This window comes from Octopus bimaculoides, chromosome 1, assembly GCF_001194135.2.
Source record: "Octopus bimaculoides isolate UCB-OBI-ISO-001 chromosome 1, ASM119413v2, whole genome shotgun sequence".
NCBI classification, from domain to species: Eukaryota; Metazoa; Mollusca; class Cephalopoda; order Octopoda; family Octopodidae; genus Octopus; species Octopus bimaculoides.
In genome coordinates, this window is record NC_068981.1 from 58594551 (window position 1) to 58602376 (window position 7826).

Consider the following 7826-nt stretch of genomic DNA (forward strand, 5'->3'; position numbering starts at 1 on the left):
TTGTCACATGTAGACTCAGGAAGTCATCGTCTGAGTCATTTCCTGATTAACATTTTTCCTATTCCTTGTGGCTGAACGTTTTCTTGTGGAAAATTCAGTACACTTCATAGAACAAAGTATACTGATCATGTCCTGTCAAACGATCAGCTTTGATGTTGTGAGTCAATTTACAATGGTTCCAACAGATGAGGCATTGTCAGTTGTCAGTATCAGACTAGTCTCTGTGGATCTGCAAATGTATCAACTGATAACATTTTAAAGATGCTAACATTGTGCTTCAGAGCAAAAATAAAATCTAGCAGGTTGGAAGGATGTTTATAGGTTCACCATTTTCATCAGTAGTGGCTAATAGCTCCATGAAATACTTCAAATTATGAAGAATGTACAACACTGAAACTCACATGGATGAGATGTCTTGATACCATCAAGAGGACATTTGTAGACCATATGAAATCACTACATTTATCAATTCAGTTTATCTTGGAGAAAGAAAGCAACAACCAGACACCATTCTTTGCACAGGACAGATGTAAATGTCAGAACATTAGTGTATTGGAAACCAACTGCTACTGAATTACTTAAATCATGAGTCTCCCCAATCATGCAGTATTAAGAAAAAAATGTTCAAATTATTACATAAGACAAAAACAGTATGTCCCAAGATATCCGCTCTTATGAGAGATATGAAGCACCTTAAAAATATAATTCTTGAATACAAATACTCAGCCTGCCTTATAAAACTTGCAGCCAGTCTCAAGCATAAAGGAGAGGTTAAATCAAATTCCACTGTATTTTCAGTTTACTGTAAGGGTTTTTCTGAAAAAATGAAGAGAGTCTGCAACACACTTTGCAGATTCTTCACCAAAATTAAACATTTTAAAGAAAAATTTGAACATAAGAACTGCATCTGTAATATCTGATATGTTTTTAGAAGGTCTATAAAGGAGGATAAGGAAGGCTCCAAGGTCAAACACAAAAAAAGTATTGTAAAACCTTAGTGACAGAACGAAAGAAACATCTTAAGCAAGAGTAACTAGACATATCTGATGCGAGAAAGGAAATCATTTATCTCTGGAGAATGTAATTTCCATTGTTGATAGAGAACCTTAGTGGAAACTTAGACAAATCAAAGAAACATTACATTAAAAGTTTGCTGATAACCCAATCACCCAGTGTGGGCCTTTACTATGGAAAAAATATTCTACAAATATAATATTAATTGTATGTGCATCAGTTGCCTAGAGTGTTATTGTCCTTAATTTAGAAATGAATATTAACAGGTAATTAAAGATGTTTGCATTAATCATTTCCCTTGTTTGATTCAAGGTAAATAAATCCTATTTGCACAAAATTTGAGTATTCTAAACCATCACAATGACATTTTTTTGTTGTTTCTTGACTCAATTTTCAATTTATTACATTGAAATAGCTCATTACTGAGAAAGCTATTATGTTTATACTAATATTTTTTTAGTTATCCTTAAAAATGATTGAATTTGCCTCAAGATTTTTTCTTTTGTGGAGGTTATTATATTGCTTGCTTTTTATTTCAGTCTACATATATTCTTCATTTATTTATTTATCTTTGGTGGGTAGTTTTGATACATTTTTTAAGCTTTAAGCTCATTGAGATATCTTATGATTGTCATTGTCTTTTCAATAAAACTCAACCTTCGAAGTGATTTGCTTATAGTTGTGCTACAGTGGTACAGATAGAATACAATGCAAGTTGCCTAGTAAGAAATATTAACTCAGTACTGCAAGACTAACATCAGATAAATGAAGAGTACTTTAGTAGATCATACAGCCTACAAGTTGTACCATCTTCAAAGTTACCAGCCTTACCAAAGGAATCATTACAGAAATGCTACCCATTACTCTGTAAGCAGCACTTTACTGGAAAAGTTTAAATGGAGGCATGGATGTATGGTAAGAAGTTTGCTTCCCAAGTACATGGTTCTGAGTTCAGTCACACTGCATAGCACCTTGGACAATTATCTTCTACTATAGCCTCAGGCCAACCAAAGCCTTGTGAATGGATTTGGTAGATGGAAACTGAAAGAAGTTCATCATATATGTGTGTGTGTGTGTGTGTATCATTGTGTCTGACCCCAACCACTTGACAACTGATGTTAGTGTGTTTACATCCCTGTAACTTAGTGGTTTTGATAAGAGATCAACAGAATAAGTTCCAGGCTTTAAAAAAATATTGGAAACAATTTGTTCAACTAAAATTCTTCAAGGCAGTGCCCCTGCAAGGCTGCAGTTTGATGACTGAAACAAGTAAAAGATAGATTTACTGCCAATTTCACACAATACTCCTCCAAAATTTCTTTGCTCATGCAATCACTTAGTTACCAAGTGTGAAAACTTTTTCTAGTAATAAGGCAAGTGGTCATGAATATTGCTTCTGTAACCCTATCCTCACAAAGTCTCTCTCCCTCTTCAGTGATCATCATTGTGATTTTTGTAGAGCCAAATTCACAAAGAACTTGCTTTCTCATATCACTCACAAAATGTTGCTCATACTTGAAAAGTTTAGTAAAAACAATGTTGTTGCAATCAATATCAGCAAAACCATCTGTCATCGATGACTGTCATTTAGAAAGATCTGTGTAACACCACTCAAGAATTGCCAAAAGAACTTCAAGTTAGCCAGACAACTGCCTGCATCCATTTGCAATGCAATCAGAAAATCAAAAAAACTTGACAAATGGATACCACACGATTTGAATGAAAATCAGAAAATGCACAGATATGAAATTTGCTTATCGTTTCTTTTCCATAACCAGTCCAATCCATTTTTCAACCGTATTGTAACTTGCTATGAAAAGTGGAATCTGTACAATAATAAAAAACGTTCTTCGCAGTGGTTGGACCAAAATGAAGCACCATAAACCTTCTCTAAACCCAAGTTCTTCAAAAAGTAAGTTATGGTGACTGAACCTGGAAAAACCATTACTGCAGAAACATATTGCCATGAAATTGCCAAAATGAATGAAAAACTGCTACTCCTCCAACCCAGACTGGTTAACAGAAGAGGGCCAATCATTCTTCATGACAACACACTAATGACGTTCCACAAGTTGAGGGAACTTGGCTACAAAGTTCTTCCCCACCCAGTTTATTCCACAGACCTTTCTACTACCGACTGCCTGACTACTAGTTTTTCAAGCACCTTGATGGTTTCATGTAAGAGGAGTTCATAAATCAAACCAATGCTGAAAGTGTGTTCAAAGAGTTCATCAGCTCCAGAACTCCAGACTTTTATGTTACCGGAATAAACAAACTTGTAACTCATTAGCAAAAATGTGTTAATTGTAATGGTGCTTACTTTGATGAATAAAATTTCCGCATTGTTGAAATATATTATGATGAATTTCATGTTTCAAAACGTTGCTTACTTTTCACTCAGCCTGATAGTAGGAGGCAATGTAATCAGCTCACACCCTTTCTTTAAAAGTTGCTAGTTTTGTGCTTAAATTAGAAACATTTTTTATGGAAAAGGAAATATTTGTAATACTGAAGTGGAGGAAATAGTTATAGTAGCAGTAATGTACAGAAGAACCTTTCATAGGAGAGCAAATTATTTTGAAATATATTGATTTCTCACAAAGGTAGGTTACAAACTTTGAAGAAAGGGGCATAGTCTATATTTCATCCCAATACTTAGCTGGTACTTTATTTTATTAACACTTTGTGAAAAAAAAAGGAGAGGGGAATTCATCTAAGAATACAGTCGGTCAGGACTTAGTTATTGATTCCAAATGTTGGCACAAGTTCAAAGAGAGGGTAAGTCGATTACATTGACCCCAGTGTTTGTTGGTACTTATTTTATCAACCCCAAAAGGATGAAAGCACATAAAGATAGATGAAATGCTAAGCATTTTGCCCAGCAGGCTAATGATTCTGCCAGCTCATCACCTCCAGGGGTGTGACTTAATATTGCAAGGCATTTGTGCCTGCCACTCCATTACCAAGAAAAAATATGAAGTTATGTTTATAAATAATATATATACATCTGTAGTTTATATGCTTCAATAAATGTGAAGTCAAATATTGTGTCATCCTATAAATAATGCAGCTCTTTTCAATTGCATGAACTAAAAGTTGGAGATAGATGGGATAAACTACCTGCATCAACTTGTTATAAAAGCAGGTAGTAATTTTACCTTGTACTTATTCTTTGTGCAAGTTTTGAAGAGTGCAGTTCAATTTTAAAAGTTATTTTTCAAAGCAATAATGTAAGTGACAAAGGAGCATATTCAGCATATTTTGCTTTATGAGTTCAATAAAGGCAACAACACAATGGAAAGTATGAAGAATATTAATGCAGTATATGGGGATTGGACAATAAGCATAAGCTAGTGTCAACAGTGGTTCCAGAAACTAGAGCCTAGTCCAGGAAGATCTGTAGAGCTTGACGAGGACATCTTGCAAATCTCATCATAACTGTTGAGGAACTAGCAGAGAAGCTTGGATTTGGTCATTTCAATCATTCATTGATACCAGCACTAGGAAGAAAAACAATCATCTTTTGTTTCAAGACGAAAGGTGTTCTTCCATCAGGATAATGCTCAGAGAAATGATGCCCCACCCACCATATATGCCAGACACTGTACCATCAGATTATCATTTATTCCACAGTCTTCAAAATAATTTGGACAAAAAAAATATGAATTCTGTAGACGAGGTCAGAACAGTACTGGAGGACTATTTTTTTGTCATGGACAAGTGAATTTTGGAAGAGAAGCCTTGCAGATCTACAAGACAGATGGAAGAGCCTTGTAGAAAATGGAAGGAGAGTATATTTTAGATTTAAAAAGAACTTTAATCTTAATTTTGAAAAATAAAAAGTATATAAAAACCACATTATTTATGGGATGAGCCAATACAAAGTTATCTCATAAATAACCTTCTTCAGAGAAATGCTTTCCATTTGTATATAATGCAATACCTCACAAAAATTTTCTCAAAAACCACTTTCTAAAGTTTGTCTGTATAAACATAAACATTTGTGAATGCAAAATTTCAATTACAAAACTTGCTTTAAAATTCAACTTCCTTGAAATAAATGTTTCTTGTCATGCTTTATGCAGAAATACAAAACATTTTTCTCTTTACTAAATCACAGGCTTGGCTGTGTGGTTAAGTTGGCTTCCAAACCACATGGTTTTAACTTCTGTCCAACTGTATGGCATCTTGGCAAGTGTCTCCTACTGCAGCTAGAGGCCAACTAAAGCTGTGTGTGGATTTGTTAGAAGGCAACTAAAAAAAAACCTTTCATGTGTATATCATCATCATCATCATCATCATTTAATGTCTGCTTTCCATGCTGGCATAGGTTAGATGGTTTGACCAGAGCTGCAGCAGGCATTTATTTTGGCTTAGTTTCTATAGCTGGATGCCCTTCCTAACACCAACCATTTTATGAAGTGTACTGGGTGTCTTTTCCATGCACATATATTAGGGAGTTTCTTTCTTTCACATTTCATGATAGGTGTAAATGAATCTCAGTCATACCATCAGTGGCATTAATTTCCAATATTCTGCAAAAACATGTCAGGCCATGAGGAAATATTAACTTATTTGGAAACAGGTGAAGTTTGGCAATAAGGGTATCAAGTCATAGAAAATCCACTTCAAACTATCTGATAAAGTGGATGGTAAGAAAATAAATCAATAGCTTATGAGTAAGAGACATGGTTTATTTCATAAACTGATTTTTGCCAATGCAGACAATCATTAGTCTCTTTGTACACTTGATGATGATGTTTAGCACTAAGTCAGCCCTGCTTGCTCAAACCCAAAGAAACAAATGATTTTTAGTAGTGAACTTTCTTGAAGCTTTGCCATCAACAAACTTCATAATTTAGTAAAACAATTTACAAAAATACACACCCTCAATTTATAAAGAGAACGAACTAAAAAAAATATTTTTTATATTTTATTCCTATTAAGATATGTGGCACACTTGTTTATAAATATTTTTTAAATTTTTCCATATTGATTACAATGCAAATAAAATAAATCTATGATACTTTTTTCTCACATGTGTTCTCTTGGATGGATTAAGATGAGATAACTTTCAAATTCATTTTTGAAACCAGTTACAGTGATGGCTAAGAGTAGTTGGCACCAATTTGAGAAATCTCTAAGTTTTACGTGTTATTATATATTAACATTTTAATGAAAAACGCAAGTATGTGAGGACAAAGCAATATTTAAATGCACTAACGCACAATTCCTACAATTTTATTTTTTGTCCATTGAGACACAGGTATGGCCGTGTGTGGTTAAGAACTTTAAATTCAGCCTGAATGCATAGCACTTTGAGAAAATGCCACTGGTAGACAAATTCGATGAAAGCTCATTATATATACATGGTGTCCAGACAGTTTCACCTGATTTTTATTTTATTGTATTATTGCAGGTTTGTCTTCAAGGCTTTTGAGGAATACAGATTTTAGACTGAATTGGAATCAACAAATTGCTGCTGTCCGACACTACTATCAGTGTGGTTCAAATGTAGCTGAGGCAAGTCATTGTCTCAATGAAGAATTTCATATAATATAGTTCAGGGCAGGAACAGTCACTAGTTAACAAGTTCAAAACAACGGGCTCTGTAAACGCACCCAGATCTGGATGCCCCACTACTGCAACATCTGATAAAAAAGGTGAGCAGTTGGAAGCATAGTTATCATTGTTTCATTCATAGTTATCATTCATCATTGTTCTATACAATAAAATTAATTGAAAAACCTACAATAGTCTTCAAAATAAGAATTGGGCAAAACGTTTGGACCATCAACGAATGACAGGGACCTTCTCCTTGTAGCTGGTGATTTCAACGGTCATGTAGGACGTCATGCAGGGGGCTTCCATGGCATTCATGGAGGTTATGGCTTCGGTTTCCGCAAAGTGGAGGGAACCATACTGCTGGAGTTCTGTGATGCAAACGACCTTATGGTTTGCAATACCAACTTCAGGAAACCAGCCTGTCACCTACCGTTCCGGCAGACACTCTAGCCAAATCGACTACATCCTCGCCAGAAATAGGGAAAGAGGGCAGCTTGTAAATGCCAAAACCTTCCCTGACGAAGAATGTACCCCTCAACACAGGTTAGTAGTTAGCGACTTCAAAATCAAGGCAAAAAGGATGCCCAGATGTAGACCGGCTTGGAGGAGAAGGGTTTGGAAGCTTAAAGATCCTGCATATGGACAGAGATTTAGGGACATACTACTCGAAGCATTTGACAAAATAGAAGGGGATATAGCACCATATAACGTGGAAGACAACTGGAGGTTTCTACGGGACAACCTGTTGAGAGCCACCGATCAGATCTGTCCCGCAATGAGGAGGGAACCAGACTGCTGGAGTTCTGTGATGCAACCGATCTTATGGTTTGCAATACCAACTTCTGGAAACCTGCCTGTCACCTACCGATCCGGGAGACACTCTGGCCAAATCGACTACATCCTCGCCAGAATTAGAGAAAGAGGGAGGCTTGTAAATGCCAAAACCCTCCCTGGCGAAGAATGTACACTCCAACACAGATTAGTAGTCAGCGACTTCAAGATCAAGGCAATATGGGTGCCCAGAAGTAGACCGACTTGGAGGAGAAGGGTATGGAAGCTTAAAGACCCTGTAAATGGACAGAGACTTAGAGACGAGTTACTTGAAGCATTTGACGAAATAGAAGGGGATATAGCATCATACAACGTGGAAGACAATTGGAGATTTCTGCGGGACAACCTGTTGAGAGCCACCGACCAGATCTGTGGCTGGTGTAAAGTCCCCTCTCGACCCAGAGTAACGTGGTGGT